We start from the raw sequence: 21,836 nt of genomic DNA on the forward strand, positions 1-21,836 counted from the left end.
TGGTTGGAGAAAAAACTCAAGACTTTTATTCCCTGCAAAGGCAGTTCATTCAAAGAGGTGTTCAGCCTGCTGGGAATATCTATTTCAACCTAGACATGCTTTTATTGTGTGCTTCACATAGGGCATAGTTTTAGCAGTCCCTTGAAAATTTTAAATCTGCATGAAACATGGCACAAGCTTGCAATGACAGTAGGATGGCTTTCAGGAGATCATAGAGCACCTTTTAATATTCAAGTGCTGTGACTGTGTATCCATCAAAAAAAAAAAAAAAGTCTGTGGTGAAATCATTAACCCTAAATTTTAATGGAAAAAGAAAAACCTGTTAGTTCTCCAGACCCTTACAGCAAGATTTCAATTGACTTTGAGGCAAGGATTTTGCTCAGTAATAAAACTAGTAACTGATTCAGTTGTTACGGTCATTACTTGTTTATGTTTTGCTGAAAGGTGATCTAGCAAAGTGGAACATGTCACTCTATAATTCTCAGCATGATCCTTATAAAGAGCCATTTATGGGTAACCTTAAAATTTCAGGGAAAAAATATTCTATTTTATTAGCTGAATACTTAATTTTCCTTTTACTATTACCAGCATAAATGCAAACATCTTACAATTACTGGAATTATTCATGATGTGCAAAGCTGTACAAGACAGAGGAAAAGCTAATTTTCCTATTAGGTGTTTCTCGTTTATTCACTTCAACCTCATGTGAATTAATCTAACACTAGGCACCAAAGCATCAAATGTGATAATAACTAGTGGGGGATATTATTTTCCTCTATTGCTCACCTATTGTAATCTTAAATGAAAAAAACCTAATAGAATTGAACTCATGAGACAACCCTTCACTGACAAAAAGTCAGTGTTAATTCAGGATCTTCCCCCTGATTGATCAAATCACTGTAGGAAACTGAGAAGGGATAAAACTTGCTGCAGATCTCATGGTGATGGAATTCTTCCCCTAGGTGAATAATTCCAGTGTTCACAGCTCAAAGACATGTGGCAGATCTGTGACGAGAGACAAGGTGTCTAAGAACACCAGCTTAACCCCATAAAGGGAGCTCTAGAACAATGATGGGTTGCATTATCTTCTGTGATGACCACAGCTAGTCCTTCTCCTGGTCATTTTGTTATACACTTCCTCCTTGAATAAAAATTATAAAGTGCATACATATTAAAGAAAAAGTGTTAAATGTTGCTTTTTTTTAACCTAATTTAAAATCTTTATAACCTATTTGAAGTCTAAAGGTCTAAAATACCATACTCATTAGAAGTAGAAAAGCCGTGCTTTCCCAACATCTGTAACTGAATTCAAGCTCCTCATCTTTCAGGCTTGCAGTTTGAGCGTGCTGTTCCAAGAAATACAAGATTAGCACAAGAAGAAGAGAACTGCTGACACCAAAATCACAGATTTGCTCACTCCCCTTTGTTCCAGACCAAGCATCATCCCTAGAGAAATAATTCCTCCTTCATGTTCCTGTACAAATCAAATACATACATAAAGAATTCTTTCCTGATGCTCTTACCCTATCAGCTTTTCGTTCTTACGTTTGTGGTCCTCAAGACAAATATCAATGTTGTGCATGTCCTTGTGAATCAAAAGACCTTCAGCTCTGTGGGGTTTAACCTGTTTTACTTAAGGGAGGCATTGCTGCAATTGTATCTCAGGTTTCTTCCATTTTTTTTCTCACATGATTGTGCTTTGAGACTGAAGACAACTCCATGATGTGCTATGGAGGGTAGGAATTTGGTGACTAATGACTTTTAATTTTCTTCTGCTGTTGTGTGGGTCTGTAAAAAGACAAAATTTTAGCAGAGCATGCTGGTCAGTAGCAAGGTGAGGTTTGGATAGGGTGATAGGGCCCTTCCAAGTCTTGTCATACCTGTCTGTCTGAGTTAAATGACACCTAACCTTGGTCAGGCCTGGAAGGACACTTTTCGTTCAAAAAAAAGAAAAAAATGTACACGGTGATAAGACCATTTCCTTTCTCACAGCGTCTCCTTTAATGTCAGGCCTGAAATATGAAGTCATTAGGGGATATTAAAACAGTGCTGACAAACTAATTAACAAAAGACATTACGCCGGATGGGCTCAATTTATCCTTTTTAATGGTTCTTATAAATGGGTGCCGCCAATTAAAATTAATAAAGATTTACCAGCGATTGCCCAGCATACACTGTTAAAGAGCTCCACTGAAGGTCGCCTTAAAGTCAGCCTTGTCAAAGCTGCAAGTTCAGCTCCCAGTACCAAGCCATGGCGAGTTACTCTCAGTTACGTGTTCCCAGGCAGTTTCTCTTTCTTTGTATTTGGCTGAAGTTTATACACTTCTGTCTCTGTCTCTCTAAATCCTCATCCATCTGCTCGTTGACTCTATTAAAAAGTATCCCCCATGCACTATTAGATTTGTCACAGTTTCACAAAGGAGAATCTCAACAGTCAGTATAATGAGAATTTTGTTCTTTCCAAATCTGTCTGTTATGAAGAAATCCTTGACAAACACCTTTCATTTTAAACCATTCTTTATTGTCTGGCTGTCAAATTAAGGTATAACAGTGTCCCTGCTTAGGGGCAGAGTACGGATGACCAAGAATGCCCTGTGTGGTTACAACTTTGTTCAGCTAGACTAGACTGAATTCTGCCAGGGCATGCTCTTATGGCTTCCAGCATTTCACCATATGTAGGTGATTAGGCATTAAAAATGTGAATTAGGAACGCATCAAGGGAGAAGTCTACTAGTACCCCAGTGACTAAAAATTGGTGACAAATAGTAACTTCTTTGCAATCTGTCCATCAACAGGAAAACAGCTAGGTAGACTAGCCATGCAGCCATAAGCAGAACCTTGGCTCATCTCTGAGGTTCTGCCCTCCATTTCCATTTTGTAAGGCAGTGGGGCAGGTAAACCAGCTGAATACGATTCCTTTTTTAGCCATATTTCCCTTGATAGAAGTGCTGTCAGAAAGACTGCTGTAAGTGGCTAGATGGAGATGCAGCTGTAGCATTTGCTGAGTTGTGTTGGCAGGTCTATGCTGATCTCTGTGTCATGGGAATGTATGGGCTGTAATGGGCAGGAGACAGACTGCTTTCTCTTTATGAGAGTGTAGAGCATACTTACCTGCTCTAGAATGTTCATTATTTTTCTATATCTGTGGGAGCTTGATTTGAATGCTTTGGCACAATCTTTTTGTGTTGGTGCTATTAAGGATTCCTCAGAAGGCAGAACTAAGGGACAGTTGCTGTTGTCTTCTCATGCACATTTAGAACTAGATCCCCAATGTGAGATGGCAAGACATGCTAATATTTCTGGAGAGTAGCAAACAGTTCCAGATTCTTTACTCTTAAGTGCCTGGTAAGTGACTGCTATATGCTGGAAAGAGGAGACCAGAAATGGTATCCTCTGTTCTGTTCTTTGTGAAAATACTGATGAAAAGCAGTAAATTAACAGTTCAAATGAAGGAAAGAGACCCGTGGGAGCAATGGAAAAGGCAGTGTTACATGAGCTAGAGAAACAGCTCAAGTGATTTTGTGGAAAACAAACCCAGATTGCCAAAGCTTGGGCAAAGTGACCCCCATGAGTCATTTGATGAAAGTTCTGGGAAATGAGAAGGATTAGATCTCTGAGAACTTCGAGAGAGGTGAAGCTACCCGTTGTCATATAGCTGTAACTATTTCACTGGAGCTAGTTTCTTGCTTTCTTTACTTTTGCCGCCTCATTGCCCCATTTTGAGTATGCTAAGCACATACAGGAAACCTATGTAGTATATTCCAGCAGTGCACATGTCCTACCCATGAACCTTAAAGGACATGATAACAGAGAAAACATTTTTGAATTTTCTGAGGAGGAAGTAGGGCTGGGGTAGGAAGGAAAGGAATGAAAAAGAGAAGAAATAAAATTGAAGATGGATGGAGAGAAAATTAAACTGAAACATTGTTACTGAGTAACATCTTCCAAATTGCTCTTAACCCTTGTATGAAATTTTAGTAACTCCTCTAGACAAACATTGATAATTTTTTTCCTCACTTACGGGCACTATTCTTTGGTAGAAAGGTACATTATTTTTTCTAGTTAGAAGTATGACAAATTAGGAATAGGGGTCAAACTTTGGATTTTGGAAGCAAATTTTTCCACTCTATAGAAACAAATCAACTGCAAGATTATAGGGTTAGAAATGTAAGTCCATTCAATGGTTTTCAGAAATGACTTGTGGCTTCACCCTGTTTGAATTTCTGTATTTATTTCTCTTACATATGCTGTGTGAAGACAACAGACATAGGTCTGGAGCACAGATAAGGTACGTTGTTTATGGCAGTTGATGGGAAACTGTGAAGTCATGATTCTGAGTGGAGAAGGGCTAAATCTGTTACCAGGCTTCCTGTAGAGTGAAGCTCCAGTCTATGGCTACATCTGATAGTTTCAAAATACATCTCATTACAGAGCCCTCAGAGTTCCTCTTGAGCTGTCTGAATACCTAAAAGCCCCAGTGGCAGCGACATCTATAGGATCAGTTGCCCAAAGCAAATTCTCTGTTGGCTTGTCTAGTAAGTCCATATTTAAGTTGATGACAAGAAAGTATTTGCACACCACTTCAGCATAGATTTTAGTAGCATGCAGACTGTAGTCTTCTTATTCCAGTTGTCTAAAGTCTCCTTTTTTGCAGTGTTAAAAATATCCTTGAAATAAGTATTTTGTTGAATTCTGTTACTACCCCCTGTTCAATTACACTTAGTGTCACAGGGCTATACATTGTTTACTGTCTCATAGCAAAAATTTGGCACAGATATTTATAACAGAGGTCTTAGTCTTTGTAAATCTCCCTAAATGTCTTCTCCTGTGCCATGTTAAAATAACCACAATCCTTTAGGGTTGTGATGCCTAATAATGGTGCTTAGAACAAAGATTATCTTCAGATAATTAGTTTTTCCTCTTAATTTTCTCTCCTCTATTTCTGATGCATATGTAAGCAAGAGCTTTGTAGTGTCCCTGGAAGCTGTTCCATGGAGAAGGGAAAATGCAGAAAAAAACGTATGTCTTCTAATTTAAGAAATATTCAGCTAATGGTAAATTATATGTATTTTGGGTGTTGAGACTTCTCTTCCCTGATCCCCTAACTGCCTTGTAGTGGAGGATCCATTTACTTGAGACTTACCATTTTTTTTTCTAGCTCTGTACTATTCAATCTTCTTCAATTCCCAGTTGCTTTGCAGGTTTGCTTGAGCTATCCTCACTAAAATAACAAGGTAAATGGGCAGGAAAGAAATGGTTTAGGTAAGAACCCAAAGTGAAAAGCAGCAGAGCATTGGGATTTCAAAAAGTCTAAATAGCAGCAAAGAAAATAGCACATGAGTGATTTCACTTTGTTATCAAAGTTTGTACCTAAAAACAGAGGCTATTCTGGAGTTTTCTTGGCTTCAGCTCCTACAGCGTGCAGAGCTGAGGAGACATCATGATTAACAGTGGAACTTCTCTCAGTACTTCTTTGGATCTTTGCATACTGATGGGCCATATCACCTAAACTCCTTGGTATCCTGGAATCTTCTCATTCAATTAATTTAAAAAAGTTCTTCAGAAACAGCCATATGTAAGCTGCAGTCTTCTTTGGCTTGAAAGTGACACCACTAAAGTTTGTTTGTGTAAATTTGGGGATGAGTTCTCATCTTTCCATATGTAGTGACTCCCAATCAGACATATTCAGGATATGTTAAAGGAGAATACTGGGGCATATGTGTTGCAACCTGGTTTCAGGTTGCAGTTTTGCAGTTTTCTCAAACAACCCTGCACTGAAGGATCACCAGCTTTTGCCTGCACTCACGATGTACAGTACATTAATCGTGCCCTCCCTAATTCCTGCTTCAAGATAAATCTCTTGAGCTCTCATTATTTGGCTAATTGCTGTGGATTATAAGGCAGTCAGTTGCTCTTTGGCAGGGAAAGATTAATGGAGGACATTTCCTTTGTTTTGATTTCATTTGCTAATTGCTGTATGGAGAGGTGGCTATGTTAATTCATCCTCTCTCCCTGTTAGATAGCAGGGTTTTGTTTAGCATGTGTTGGGAGAGGAGTAGGTTGACAGGAATCCTAAATGTTTCTTTGTCTTGGTCTGTGGATTTGGCAGGGGGAGGTTTTCAGGCAGTAGGCCGGTTTTAGCAGTTCATAGACCAAGTGCTCATATTCTTACGTGCTTTTTTAATGTTTCCAGGCATAGGATGTGCTGATTATGCATGCACAAATGGAGGAATAAAATTTTTTCTGCAGTTTTTCTGGGGGCTGAATTGTCCATTTGTTAGTCTCTCTATACTTCTATCAGATCAGTGGCAAAAAGTCAGAACCCCGCTGAAAAGCCCGTGCTTTTTAATTGAGCATGTATGCCACCATTCTGGCCCCTGGCAGGACACGAAGTCAGAGCCTGTGAGCAGCTAAGCATCCAGGTATTGAGTGTTGTTACTAGCTCTGTTTTTATTAGGTAATTTAAAAAACAATTGTCACCAAACGTGCAGTTCTCTCAGCTTTAGGTAGATACAGAAATCTGAGGGAAGTGGACAGATAATTGAGCCATTCACACTTGTTAACCAGAAAGGAGTCCAAGCCAGTCACTGGTGACTGAAAATTGCTGCCATCTGTTGCCTGTTCTCTGGCTTTTGCAAAGTGTCTGGATGTTCCTCTTTCCTGCTGAGACAGATGTTTCCCACTGCACATCAGCAGTCTGGGATTTGTACTAATTGCCCTTTTCCATTGACAGCCATGAAAAAATCCACCCTCACCACAGCAGAGAGGCCTCAGAACAGAGGAATAACATCTGAAAGGCATAGTTGAGAGGAATATGCACAGTGCCTTCTATAATTTAATTGTTCTGTGAATAAATGAGACACCTCAGTCTCCAGAGTTATCAACTTGACAATTTTTACTAGAACAAAATTCTTTTGATTCAGTGGCTGCAGCAATTAATTTAAGGATCCAGAAATAAAGTCTTTATTATAAAAGACTGCCAGTCTTTCTATCAAGAGGGCTATCAGCCTGTCCTCTTAGTTTGGGGAAGATGAAGAATCAGGCCATCTTTATGTCTGGTTGCTTCAAAGATCTTTAAATAGAGCACAGAATTGACCATGGATAGTGATAGAAATAATTGTGCTAAACTGTTTAGGTTTCTTATTTTTTTGTAGCAAAATGGAGGGACAGGGTTTTGTTATCTTTGGATTTATGAACTCTAATTGTTATTGTTATTTAAATTCCTGCAGAAGCCTATCTATTTTCACTTTATGAGAGTATAGAGCACACTTACCTGCTCTACACTGTTCATTATTTTTCTATTGCTAGGAGAACATCTTCTTTTCTCTTTGATAAACTCCTCAGAAGGAAACATTTTGGAACCTTTCAGAATTTTGTTGCTCTGCTGTTAATGCTATTGTTTCAACATAGGCTTCCTGCGCTAAGTCACCAGCTATTTCTCCTGTGCCTGCATTTCTTTTTGCATCATTTTAAACTTTCTCCTCATTGCCATGAGCTTAGTCTACAGTGGATTGTCTTGGCTGAGCAGTAAAATTCCACCTCCTACAATGTCCATATTTCAAATAACCATGTAATGTCATTTGTGATCTTGGATATCCCTGGATTACAAGCTCTCCACACATTTCCTTGATCTTCTTTAAGGAAACCATAATTTAGTGTTTTCAGAGTGCATCCTGTATGCAAGAGCTGTCAAAATTGCTTTGTGTACATCTTCAAATGGTATTTTATATCTCCCAAGAGGATGCTGATTTCAAGAGGCTGCCAGGAGGTTTTAAAATGCTTCCCTGTTTCAGGTCTCTCAGAAGATGGCTGGGCAGGTTCAGCTCTGCTTTGTTATGGATGATTCCATTTGGAGCACTTGGAACTCCTCTCATGTCAGGATGGCAAACTTCAGCTCCAAGCAGGACCCTTGGTGTAAGGTAGTTGTTGCCTGGAATGTGGAAAGTGGTATTCAGAAATCTCTTCATAGCTACTGAGAGCTTTAGAATTTACTGCTCATTATCTAGCAGTGAAAAGTGCTTTATTTTGCCATATGTGTCACTGTTACAATGTTTCTGTAATTGTGGATGAGGGTGGTAGAAACATGAAACATTACAGGACATTTCATGTTAGAAATTGGTTTGAGATAGGTTGTGACTAAGAGTGTTTTACAGTAGATGTCTGAGAGAAGGTCCACTATGAACTTAGTCATGTGGAAATGATTCCAAGGCACTTCATGTATTTTGCAATTCATAGTACTTGTCATCCATGGCTCTCAAAGCTCTTTCAAGAAAGGTTAATGCTGTCAGAAGTCTTTAACACAGGGGCTATTGTTTTGCATGGAATAAGCTCACAAAATCACAGAGTAGGATGTTGAATAGGGCAAGGTGACTGGAAAATCCAGAGAGCAAAGTTGTTTAGGAAACAATCATCAGCACCTCGGATGATAAAACAGCCCATAAAAACATAGGGTATTCATTGCTCTAAGTAAACTATCAGAACTTGTCTAAGGAGTCCTAGCTCTTAATTCATGTCTAAATTCTGGCTATTGCTCCCTGCTGTGAACCATTAAGGAGAGAGTTGCAATGCTGGATAGGGGGGCACTGTTCAGTATGAGGGAACAACAGCATTAGCAGATGAGGACCTCTCCAACCCTAAGTGATAAAACAATCAGAGGCCTGTGAGGACTCTTATGGCACTAGGAACAGACAGCATTGCCATCATGATACTGAGGCCATGAAGCCTAAATATAGAGTAGCTAGTACTGCCTTGAAACAGCAAAATAAAAAAATATGTTACAGTGACCTAAGACTTGGCTAGAAGTGACCTTTTTTGTGCATATGTAAGTGCATTTGAACATTGAACTGAGATTATAAATTTTTTAGTGGACATGAGGGTTGCTACTTGAAATGGACTTGCATACACCATTCGTTTGTAAAGCAGTTCTTGGTGAAAAATAATTAGCAGCAAACTCAGTGGGAGAGTGGCAATTAATTTCATAGGCCATAGAATTAAAAACAATCATGCTATGTACTGGGATCAGTCCCTTGCAGTTTCTGATAAACCTGAGAGCTCTGTAGAGGGAAGGGGGTTAGGACATTTAGTCACATGTCTCTACTACTTTGCCAGCTGTTGTTAGTTCTAGTAATAACTGATTCTTCAGGGTGACTTTCCTGATCTCCTAATCTTTTAATTAGCAGGAACTGATAACAAGGAGGTGACCTCTATAGACAGGGCAATGGAAATTATATTGAATCCCAAACAGGGAGGAGTCTTACACTATTTTACAGTTGAATACTATTATTTAAGACATTTTGCCATACTGCAACATTGTTCAGAATGTTGCATTTCCTCTCTTAAAATAAATTAAACACAGGTGGAGGACACTAAAGTATGCACCTTTGAAACTCACTTAATGTGTTATTAATGCATTGATAAAGGAACAGAGAATGATAACCCCTGCATACCCACACTACGCAGCCGTATTATTTATGCCCTGAGTTGGAGAAATACCATCAGTAGCAATAGAGGGATGGGACTGCCATGATCCATCAGGCTCTTGACAGAGTCTGCTAACTCCATTGCATGTCTGGACTTCCTCTGCCTTCTTTCTTGATTTTGTGCTAAAATTTGCCTATTTCTTTCATGTAGAGATGACTCCCAGTAGTCGTAGTAGTAGTAGTCACTGGCATCTCAGCATATGCTTTTGATAAAGTCGATGCTCATTAACTAAAAATAAAAATCCATCTCAACCATAATGCTCTGTACTGTCTCATCTTCCAAGCTTGCTTGGTAATAATTTGTCTGATAGAAATGGAAGGTTCATTCTCCTGTTGCTTGGCCCTTCAGATAGTCAGAAGATATCTACAGAATTTGCATTGTCTTGTTTTAATTGTGATGGATCATGAGTATTTGATATCTCTCCAACTGTGCAATCACTGTGATAAGCCTATATCAAATGGTCTGTTCTGCTGTTCCCCAGAGGTGTCAATCTGCTTAAGAGTGGGAGCTTCCTTTATTCAGTGTGTGCCATGTAAGTCTTTGAGGTTTCTCTAGTGTTGTATCCTCAGCCTACTGACAGCACAGAGCACTGAGCTCTCCACAGAAAGTGGAGAGCTCTTCCCAAGACAAAGAGTCCAGAGAAGTTGGTACCTGCTGTCTGATTCACAGGTCAGATTCTTGCAGATCCTTGTAAACTAGCAACCTTACAAAGCAGGGACCAGCTGATATTCTCTTAGTAAGGAAGGTGGCCTATCCCTTTCCAACCAGTGGGGAATATGCTGCCATATACTTATCGAGCCATGCTACTTCATCTCTAAGAGAACCTAACAGAAAGGGATATACTTTTCATACTTTTTATTTTTCCTCTTTGAGAAGGAAAAGAAAAATCTGGGCAAGGAAATGTAGAAATTATCATCAGTATGTGTTTCTAACTCTCAGGTATGTGATGGGTATTTCAGGCAGTTTTCTCCTCACTGAGGAGAGACCAAAGGGCAGATATGGGGTCATGTGAAATCATTTTACTTCCCTAGCAGTGGTGCTACAGCTACAGCTTTGATTAACATGGGTACATATGGCTGTTGTACAGGTGTTTAGTACGCACCACGTCTCACCAGCTGCTGATTCCTGAGGCTTGGTACTACCTGTGCCTTATAAGGCCAGAAGTGGAGAATGTATGGAAAGCTCCTTTGTGTTATAGTACTATGCCTTCCAAGCTGAGTTGGCCTTGGGCAGGCAGAAAACAGAAAAGGGGCTTGGTGGCAGGATGTGGAAGATGCCAGGTTGTCTTGGAGTTTTGAAATGAATCTATGCTTTGCTGCCATTCCTATCAACCTGTATTTTAAAGCTGTGTTTCCTGCTTGTTTTTAGAAGGGAAGCTAGATGGGTTATACACGTCCAGTGAGATGGAAATATGTGTGTGTTACTTATTCTTTTGATTTACTTACTCATGCAGAGGAGGTGAAACCACAGGAATGAGCCATGACCACATGGATCCAGTCACTACGGATCCACAGAAGGTATTGACCCTTACCCTGATGCTATTTTATATGCAACTGTTTATATGCTACTTTATATGCAACTGAGTTGATTTCTATGAGAAAAGGATGATTTGTCACATAGTGTTTGAAACATTTTAAGATTTTATCAGCTTTGTAAAAATATATGGAATTATCAATGGAGAATATGATGCCTGGCTGTGCAACACCCTGGGTGATTACTAGGGCTTGACTGTGAGAAATGATTTAGACCATGGTAGTGTAGTCTGAAATTCTGAAGGGAGCATAAGCAAAGCAGTTCCATAATTCCCCACAGTTACAGAAGGAATGCCATTAAAAAATTAACTTTGTTGCAAAATTAAATTTTAAATGCAGAATACAATGAGGCAGTGTCCCTAACAGAGGCCAGAAAGGTCATATCCATTGATTTTTATTTTTCTTCATGGGATGTTGCCATCTGAGAATAATGTCATGTCCCAAGTTGAAATAGGGAGTTTGCAAGTGCATTTAATCAATCTGTAATTATTGACTTGGCTTCAGATAGGAAAGTATGGTCAGTGAAATGACAGGCTGGCTATACTTTCTCTTCTCCTCTCAGGACCTAAGGAGAGGCCGTTGATAACCCAAGATCATTGCTTGGATCTGTCCCAAGAAGGCTTTTTGCAGTGACTGCTCTAGCTTCAATAATTCCTGCATTGTAATATGGGACAAAACCCCCTGATTTCTATGTTGTCATACATGTTCTGCTCACTTGCTTGAACCCTTGGAGAGAAAATTCCTCCAATATAGCAACTGGCAGGTGTTCAAGTGGATTATAGCCAGAACCACTACCCCAAGAGAGTATCTGTTCTTTCTGGGAGACACCAAATGCACATCAATCAGAAAAGCAAACACAAAAGGCATCCCATAAAATGTTAGTAGACCTGACCATAGACGTAGCTTTCTGGCCTTGCAACAAATTTAACTATATTAAGTAGGAAAATGATATCCCCACCTAGTAGATTCTGATGATGTCTCGTTGGTCCTCTTCTTCTGATCTTCTCGGTGGTTGCAGACTGCATCTGTCAAATGGTGGGGGGAAGGAGTCCACACAACTCCTGTTTCATGGGGTTTATGTTGTGTGGAAGCTAAGTGGAAACGCCCCCTGTACCTCCCCTGGATGATGTGATAGTGGATCACGGGACATTTCATGAGTCTTTGACACCTTCCCAGGTGTTGCAACTGTCTCTTACTTCAGCATAGTTGAATCAATCACGGCCCATTATGGTCCATCATGCGAGATGAATAGCTCAGGCTTGGTGTGAATGTCTTGGGTGCTCCCTAGAGGGGTTTCACAGCTGAGTCATCATGTAAGAGAGGACACTGGCATGATAAGAAGGACTATCCCACCTTGCAGGATTTGCCTTTTATCAGCCTCTTCTCTTATCTGGAAATCCAGTTTGTAGCTTCAGGTATGCATGCCCTTTTGCATCTGGGATAGCTGGACAATAGTACCACCTTATCTTATCTCAGGGTCCTCTCCCAGTCAAGATTCTTAGGCATATCCAGGGATGGTTGGCCTTCAGTTAATGAGCAGCTGTTTCTTTGCAGTTTGTTACAGTGGACAAAAGTTTTTTGATGATCTTAACAATGTTTCAGCCCTTAACAATTTCAGTATCTCACAACACTTTAAGCCAAAAATGAAGAAAGAGTTCCTGAAACATGTAGTGAAAAGATGAGTCTTGCAAACATGCAGAATTGGCATAAAGAGTGGAGGAAAATAAACCCACTTATACTGTAAGAAAGTTATAAGGCAAAGGAATAGTAGATTCTTCAGTAGATTAGAAGGATGATATTAGCTAAGGATATCACTATATCTTTTTCAACTCACATGGACAAAACATCAAAGAGAAAAGACTAAATATATGAGATCAGCTTTCACAAAAGACAGGGAAGAGCTCCCAGTAATCAATGCAGTTGCTAATAAAGTAGCACAAACACATGAATTTAGGCTTTTATTAAACGTCAGCTTGTGTTTGCACATAGATAATATGGACAAAAGGATCCCTAGGTGAAGAATCTGGGGTCTATGGTAAAGAGAAATGGCTCCAGTGAGGTATTCTGAGTGTCTCTTTCTATGGAGCAGTCATCTTCAAACTGTTTTGATCCAATATCCTTATCAGTAAAAAAAATTTTGAGCATGCTTGACCAAGCCTGGCCCCTTGGAGTCAGTTTTTGAATCTGCTAGGCTCTGAAGGAGTTGCCTGATTTTCTGAGCTGATGTGTACTCCTTGCTTCAGCTGGATGAAATCTAGGATGGGCCACTCTCTGCTGGAGACACCGTAAAGCCTAGGGAGGCACCAGGGAACAAGACAAGTTAACTAGTAAGGCTGATATTTTCAGAGAAAATTCAACTTTCAGTGCTTAGATGCCCACTACTTTAATTGATTATGAAAGCCCCCTGCCTTTGTTAAGGGTAGATGTTTGATAAGTGTTTTCACTTCACTATTCTTGGAGTCTATGGAGAAATGAAAATTATTTAGTCTGACAGATAACAGTTTAGACACAGAAATAACCATTTTTTGAAAGCAGTATTTCCATCTGGTTGTAAATGAGGTATCAAACCTTTCATTAGAATACTATTTGTGACCTAAAATATTAAATCGTGATCTGAGAAAGAATAGCAGTTGACTGTTAAAGGTTTGACAGTTTAGGATACAGAATGAAGAAATTTGTGGAAGCTGGAAGTTCTTATCTATGGTTCTAGTCTTAGAAGTGTATAATTTATAATTTTTCAATATGATTTGAAAAATGTACTACCTCATGGAATTTTTCTGTTTAATCAAAGTCATGTCTTTTTGAGTTGTGTGGTGGTATTTTTAATATTTAGCAATAACATGATTTCATTTTAACTGCCAGCTATGTGAAAATTGCATCTAAGTGATTTCAAGGAATCCTTTTTAGCTGTAGCAATCTGTGAGATCAGCCTGTCAGGTAGTAGAATTTTACTTTCCAACATGTTTACATGCATAGACTTAAGGCAGAAAAGTATTTCCTTGTCTTTCCTGTGTGCCAGGGATCAGGAAGGATGTTCATACTTAGTAGAAATTCTCAGTTGTCTGAAGTAAAGAAAGGAAATGGACTCTGTATTTTTTTTTTTTTACTAAATTTTCTCACTGTTGAGCAACATGTAACTCCAGGAAGATTAATGTAATCCATCACATTCATTCTCATGTTCTTTGGATTTTGATGGTAATACTAATTTTATTTTGGTGTCCAACATTACTTTTTTTTTTTTTTTTTGGAAATACATATATACTGTTATGCCAAGTATGCCAGTATTCCTGACCGGGAGGATATACTATATCTGTACCAGTCTGAGTCAAGCAATGATGTAGTTTAATGTGCACACATTTAGGATCCTAATTTTTGCATTTTATTATACTAGAAAATCATGGGCTCATTTTTATCAGAAGATTAATTTGTGTCAAGATCTAATTGGATTGAAATTGGAATTCAATTATGATGCACAAATAGCTTTAAATTTTTTTATTAGTTATCTATTCAGACTGTTGTTGGTAGTTTTACTTAAAGCTTAAGAAAATTTTTTTACTGAAAACTGAGTATTAAAAATCCATCCATACTTAGGGAATGGAACAGATTGTTTCTGTTTGTTCATGTCTTTCAGTATTTTAAACTAGTTTGATTTACATTCTCAGACCTTATTTTTCTTAATATTTTGTATAATAACAATGAGCTTTCCTGGTTTCTCAGCTCCCAGTTGATTTCTCAGCTTTCAGTGAACAAGTCTTTGAACTGAACTAGTTGAATAAACCAAAATGTCTCCCTGTACTGAGAAAAAAGACTCCTGTTGTCAAAATAAGGTTCCTGTTTTAACAAGCCATGAATCTAGAAGTTTGGACCACAGGTTATATGGATTTAGTGGTTTGGTATAAAGTGCCAGCTGAGAATCTGTACTAGGTCATGTTTTCAAGTTGAATTTTAAACAAATTATTGAAAAAAACCCAAAGAGAATATGCTTCTGCACTCCAGCTGCTCTGGTTTAGAGTCAAACATAAGTTTAAACTACCTATATTGGTAGGTAGTTTCTACGCGTACCTCTGACAGCAGCAGTGGCTATTGACTGATGAAAGGAGCAGGTACTGAGTAGGTTGCATGTATACATGTTATTCTGAAAACAGTAAAAATGTAATCTCCATCACACTATTGCTGCAAGTTATGTGTTCATAATTTCATTATATTCTTTCTGTCTGAGGAGCTAATTCTACTTTGTGTCTTTCCCCTCCCTTGTAGAGCATGAGAATAGACTTAGGAAACCCATTGCACATTAAAAGCCTTTATTTGGTAAAAAAATAGATTAGAATTAGTGTGCAAGGATTAAGGTAATAAATGGTACAAATCCTGCAGACCCCTGACTTGTAAAACCAGCCCAGGACTGACCACTTCAGTGTCTCTTCAGCTATTCATAAAGAAGATTAAACTGGTTCATACCAAGGGAGAGGGCCTGTTCAGGTTTTCTTAAAGTGCAGCCTGCATTCTTCTGTGTTATTCGTCACCAGCCAGGTCACCCTCTTGCATGGTCATAAAACTATTATCTGAATTTAGCTTTTTTTCCTGTCTCTTCATAAATCTGTACCGCCAAACAGTTAATAGCAGGACCCAGCAGTGAATAGTCATGGAGTAATCCCAGCAGATGGATGCCTGTCTCTCTGCTTCACAGTGAAATGGCTGTACTCCTGAACAAGGGGTGCCTGCATTATACTGGGAGCCCCCTCTTCCTTCCCTCTGTGCTCCACTTTTGTCCAGAGATCCTTGCTGCTTCCAAGCTGGGTACCCCCAGTGAGTATGTAACACTGGTGTCTTTTTTTTTTCCTCACAGCTCTCTTTGAATTCTCTGATTTAATGCCTGGAGCTCTTTTCAGTCAGCTATTCAGTCAGCTGCTTTCCCTTAAGTTTTTCCCCTAGGTGTGTTTAAAGAGTGATTTGAAGGAGATTAGGCTGGTGAGTCTTGTTCTTTTTATGATGAATAAATGCCTACCATTCACGAAGAAGTGTTTTCCCCTCTCTCCCCACTCCCAGGGAAAAAGATTGCATCCTCAGCTATGATTCCTAGCAGAGGGCCCTTCGGAGAAGTCGAAAAGAGACAGGGAGCTTTCACCATCCCTCATAACAGAGTTGTTGAAGCCCTTTCTCCTAAACAGGAAAAAACCTCTTTATCGCCTTTTATACCCTCGCCTGCGCTTAGAGCAAAGTTAGAGCTCTGTGCATCTGCTCCCGATGAGAAGCGGGAGGGAGCTCTCCCTTTCCCTGCGGCTCCTCGGGGAGCGTTTCCACGCGGCAGCTCCCGAGGCTGCTCCTGCCGTTCTGCCGCTGGCCACGGGGCGGCGCCGCAACACCACGGTTGGCGCCGCGGGGTGTCCCCGGCAGAGCGGCGGGAAGGGGTGCGGGGTCTGCCCTCGGGGGGAGCTCCGCGCACCCTGCCGAGAGCCGGCTGGGAGGCAGGGCTGGCGGAGGGACCACCGCCAGCTGCTGATGGCACAGCCGCTGGGCTTTGGCAGCTTGCTGGGACGGCGGTCCCACGGCTGCCCGCGCTTCCCTGCTCTGCTCCCTGCGGCGTCGAGCCCGGGCTAAGGGAATGCTGCGAGCTCCAGCTGCAGCCCTGCAGTTGTGCTGGGTTACTTACCCGGCGGCCGAGAGGAGAAAAGCTGAATGGGACAGCGTATCTTCCCTGGGAAGTTTGTCACGTCGCCCCACACAGTACTCGGGCACTGCCCTCATCACCACCATCCCTCAGGGTACCGCCGCCTCCTGCCAACCTCTTCTGCGCGTTTGTGTTGTGGTGCCGCATTTCAAAATTCCTCAGAAATCTGGAAGAGCTTTTCAAAGTCACATCTTAAAACAATCTTCCTTTTCATCTGAGAATAGCAGACACTCAATGAAGGTCGATCCAGGCTTCCAAGGGGTTGAAACAACTACACAGCTATTTCATGTCACTCATGGCACAGACTCATTGACTGGTTGCTGATACACATCTGGCCTGTATCACTCCTGTAGCTCTACAGTTGAGAGGGCCTGGTTCTGTGCTGTGTCTGAATGTAACAGAACATTTGAATGTTGGCTACTCTGGAGACTATTGCACACTGAAATGTGCAGTGGAGACCTTTGAAAACCACTGTCTTGTAATTTCCCTCCATTAAAGGCCACCATTTTGCTAAATAGAGTGCCTACTGCCATCAGCTTAGTGTACAGTAGCCAGCCAGTGGCGAGGCAGGAGGAGGTACTGATGGATGGTCATGTTAGGCAAGATGTCAAGGGAATCCTTGATTACAGTTTGATTCTTTAGCTGTGTAACTGAGGTAGGGAATTGATCAGGCCCTCACACTTGATGGAGGTTATCTAGAAGACAAGCTAACATAAAATGTATTGATAAAACATCTTTCTATTGCACAAAAAAATTTGGGGTGCTCAGGCTCCCCAGCTGATGCTCTGTCTCCAGTGACACTGACCAGGGGGTGTAGCTCAGAACATTGTGTTCCTGCTTGTGCTGGTGAACGGGCTGAGCTCAGAGTACTCCTGAGCCAGGTTTAGCCCAGTGTACTCCTTGCCTCCTCAGACCTGAGCTGCTCCGTGAATGAGGGAGTATGGAGGCACTTAGGAACAAAAACATCTCTGGACACTAGTGGAGAGTGTGAAAGATAGACGGCATGTTAGTGAGAAAGCAGCTTGTAATTGTGGGGGTTTCTGCACTGAAAAGCATGTACTCATGGGTACTTACAGAGAACCTGATACTCAAGCAAGGTTGTGAGTGCCTTCCTGTACCTACAAAGTAGCCCTGTCTGCTCTATGTCTTGCTTTCTGCCTCAGTGGAAGTTTTGGTTCCCAAACCTTTGCTGTACAGTCGTATAGTCACAGATGGGCATGGAAATGCTGAGTATTCAGTTGCAAAAGAGTAGTAGAATTCCTTCATCTCTTGATGAAACTGTCAAAAGCTTCAGCGACTACAGAACTGAGAAGCAGGAAGGGCAGTTTGTGGCTTCAATCCTCCTACAGGAGCTATCTCATGACACCAATTTTCGTAGTTTTGAGGGCCTCCCCTTAGATGAGTAAATTGAGAAACATGGTGAGAGGTTTGAGTCCAGAGTATAGGTCTCTATTCAAGAGATAGATCTCGCAGGAAACTCTTTTGCTGCCTGATGCATGAATCCTGATACCCTCCAGTCCTGTAGTATCCTTCTCAGAGCACCCCAAAGTACTTAGCTATATTTTTAAATGTCTCACTGTCCTACAAGTTGGTTCAGAGTCTAAGGTCCTGATTGACTGATGGGGGCCCCAAGGCGTAGAACTGGGTTACATGATTGTTACAAGGTCATACTAGTTTATCAGCTCCCATTTGCTGGCTTAAAACTTTAAAGGTTTTACAAAGCTTCAGAGCTTAAATCCCTTTTCAATTCTCTGGCTCTGTGATTTTTGCCTTATTTATTTATTTGTTTGTTTGTTTATTTATTTATTTAATGTAAACCAATTAAATCTCCTCTGGGCAGGCTTCTCTGTAGAAGATCTAACTCATGATGGGAAGAGACTTGCAAAGCTGTACATGCTAGACAAAAATCCTGCTAAGTCCTGTGTAGTTTATTTAACCTCTGCAGAACCTGAGACATGTGAAAAATATTTTTGCTCTATATCTGAAAAGAACAGTGTGCTTGTGTACAACATGAGGATCCATAGGCCTTTCAGGTCCGTTGGTTACCATTAGTTACCACAAGTGAGTGTTAAACAACATTCAAAGTGAGAAAATCCTTTTCAATCAATAAATTATGGGTCTTAGGAAATCTCTGAATTACTGATACTAGCTTTTGTTCCATTTGGGCGTTTCTTCACTGTTTCAAGGACTGTGAGATCACCTGGAGAAGATTCACCCTGGATAGGGAGGACAGCTAGGAGGGCTGTAATTTCCTATTGGTATTGCTTGGTGGTGACTACCTCACTACACATCTCCTCTTCTGCACTTTTCCAATTCCCAGCCATGCTGTGACGGCATCCTGCCCTGCCTTTGTACACCAAAAGTCAAAAAAGAACAGGGGAGTAATGGAAAATCTGATATGGAAGTCAGCTGCTAAAGAATAGGGATATAATTAATGCCAGTCAACATAATTTTATGGAAACTAGGTCTTTTCAAACAAACTTGATCTTGATAATGTAATCTCAAAGAATGGATTGTTAAAGGCAATTGTATAGATGTGATGTCTTATACTTTCATAAAGCATTTGACTGAGTACTGCATGATAGTCTGGCTAAAATTTTAGTATTACATGATATCAGTAAAGTGCCTGTTAAATGGATTAGGAACTGGTTAGTGAAGAGAGCTCAAAGGCATAATTTGTGGGAAGTATCACTGAATGAGAGTGTGTCCAGGGGATTTGGCAAGGGCTGATATCAAGTTCACTCTATTCAACAGGTTTGTCCATGATTTGGAAGTAGTTGAGTGTTAAGTTTTGCAATGTCACAAGATAGGATAATAAATAATGAGAAAAAACTATAATATAAAGTGATTAACATCACAAGGAAGGTAATTATAACAAAATATGTATTAGCAGTCATGTTCACAGTAGTACACTTGGGAACAAGTACTGTATGTTTCAGTCCTCCATTCTGCAGCTTTATATTGAAAAAAGCTATTGCATTCCTTAGAGTTGACCACATGATTAGGAAGTGGGAGTGATTTTTAAACTACATATATCGCATTGACAGACTGCTAGCAGAATATAGCATGTAGCTCTAGTACAGAGTTTTCAAAGGAAGATAGGAAAACTGATGAGAGCAAAGCAGAGGAACTGAGATAACTTGGAATGAAAAACAGAGCTCAAATAATTTAGTTTCAAAAGCACTGAGAATGATAGTGCAGAAGTACGTTAATGGAGAAAAAAATGCCAGGTGCTCTTTTTTTCCCCACCAGGATCAGAGGACCCTTTCATGGCAACAGGAACTGAAATCTGGAAGCTAGAACAGTTTATATTAAAACTGATAGAGTAGTTTATATTAAAAATAAGATAGATTTCTTCCAATAGAAGAAAGATCAAATACTGGAAAGACTAGCAAGGATGTTTTTTGTTTTGTACATTCTCAGCATCTACCCAGTGACTTAACAAAAGAATTGTTGTAACTCATTATTAATGTTGTGCTCAAAATGTAATTTTGTAGTTTGAAATATAAAGGAGGCCATCCACATGGTCTTCCTGCCCTTAGTTATGACTCTGTGAAGTGAACAAAATGCTAAATAGCTTCCTTTTGACTAAGCATCATCTTTGTCCTTGCATCATATGAGGTCATATGTAGCCCTGCTGAGTCTCACTGTGCCAGTATTCAAAAAGAACAAACCACATGACCAGATGATGTATTGTGTATATGTATACACTCTCTCTTTATATATGTCTATACCTTGCAAGAACCCATCTTTCTTCTTGTGCTCCCAAGACACGAGTGTGTTTATAGCCATGAGAAAAAGCCTTTTGTTAACAGCTTATGCTGCATTTCCAACCTGCACCTTCAGTCAGCTTGCCAAGTCAGGCAGCCTGTTGTATTTCATTCTCATTTTCTGGCCCCTCAACCTACACCTAGAGCTCCTGACTGTGCTCAGTCCATACTGCACTAGATCCCTCTTCCTCAACCTAGAATGTAGGTAGGCTATTTCTGGCCATCTCTGCTGGAGGAGTCAATATGGGAAGCTGTGGAAAATGAAAAGGGCACTAAGGAAGTCTCAGTAGGGTGAAGTAAGAAAAAGCTCTGCTACCTCCCCTTTCTTTGCACCTATGAGTTTGCAGATCCAGGGGAGAGGAAATGTTGGAAAGAGGCCTTGACAAAAATTAATGGGCAAAGATGGGGAACAGCCAAACAGGCAAAAGAAGATATGAGATAGAGGCATCAGAAAGAACATTATGAGGAGGCTGAGGGGAGGTCTTTATAGTAAGGTTTCTTATTAGAAGATTTCAGGTGAATAAGCAAATTTTTTTGAAGCCAAAGGTACTGTTTTGAAAACCCAAAGGCTTATATGTCCCTCTCATGAAAGAACTGCAGCACCATCTTGTTTCTTTCTCATAATGGACATGGGTTTATGTCCTCTCCTCCTGTTTTGTGCTTCCAATGGAGCTGGATTCACTGAGCTAAGGCAACAATCCATACCATTGTAAATACTCGTGATGCTTTCCTGGCAGTACCCCTGCATTCCCACAGTGGTTGTGGCCAGGGTCAGTGACCCTTGCAACAGCTGTGTGTCCTTTACCCTTGCCTTCTTTCTCTGTAATGGCAGTACCACTGATGTAATAGCATTAATGTTTAAGCCTTTCTCAGATCATTCTACTTCCATTGGCCCTGCTCTTTTATCTTAATTTGGCTGGAAGAAATGGCAGCTTTTCTTGCTGCTTGCTAATGAACCTGCCTTGAGAAACTTTGCAGTTGGCAAGGAAAGCTATGTGTCTGTAGCAGAAAGCAAAGCCTGCCAGAGTCTCTGTGGACCTAGACTTTTTCTCAGATATGTTTCATTTTCTCAAATGAAATTGCTTATTTCATGAGTTATATTTTTGCTGTTCCACATGTGATTAAGTCAGCACTCTGTGAAGTTTCATCAGAGGAAAGAAAAATATCTGACTTGTAGGATAGACAATATCCAGGTGGTCAGGATTCTTATGTGGGATACTGCAAACATTTACTGTAGCAAATCTGAGTGGGACTTTTCCACAGGCTAGTGCTATAGCAGCTGTAGGACTGAGCCCTTGCCAAAGAAGCACTTACTAATTCACACAGAGTGAAAAAGTTCCAACAGGGGAGACTGTTCCCAGAAAAAGAAATTACACCATTCAAAGCATT

Source organism: Myiozetetes cayanensis, unplaced genomic scaffold, assembly GCF_022539395.1.
Source record: "Myiozetetes cayanensis isolate MyiCay16 unplaced genomic scaffold, myiCay2020 scf6-25, whole genome shotgun sequence".
Classification (NCBI taxonomy): domain Eukaryota; kingdom Metazoa; phylum Chordata; class Aves; order Passeriformes; family Tyrannidae; genus Myiozetetes; species Myiozetetes cayanensis.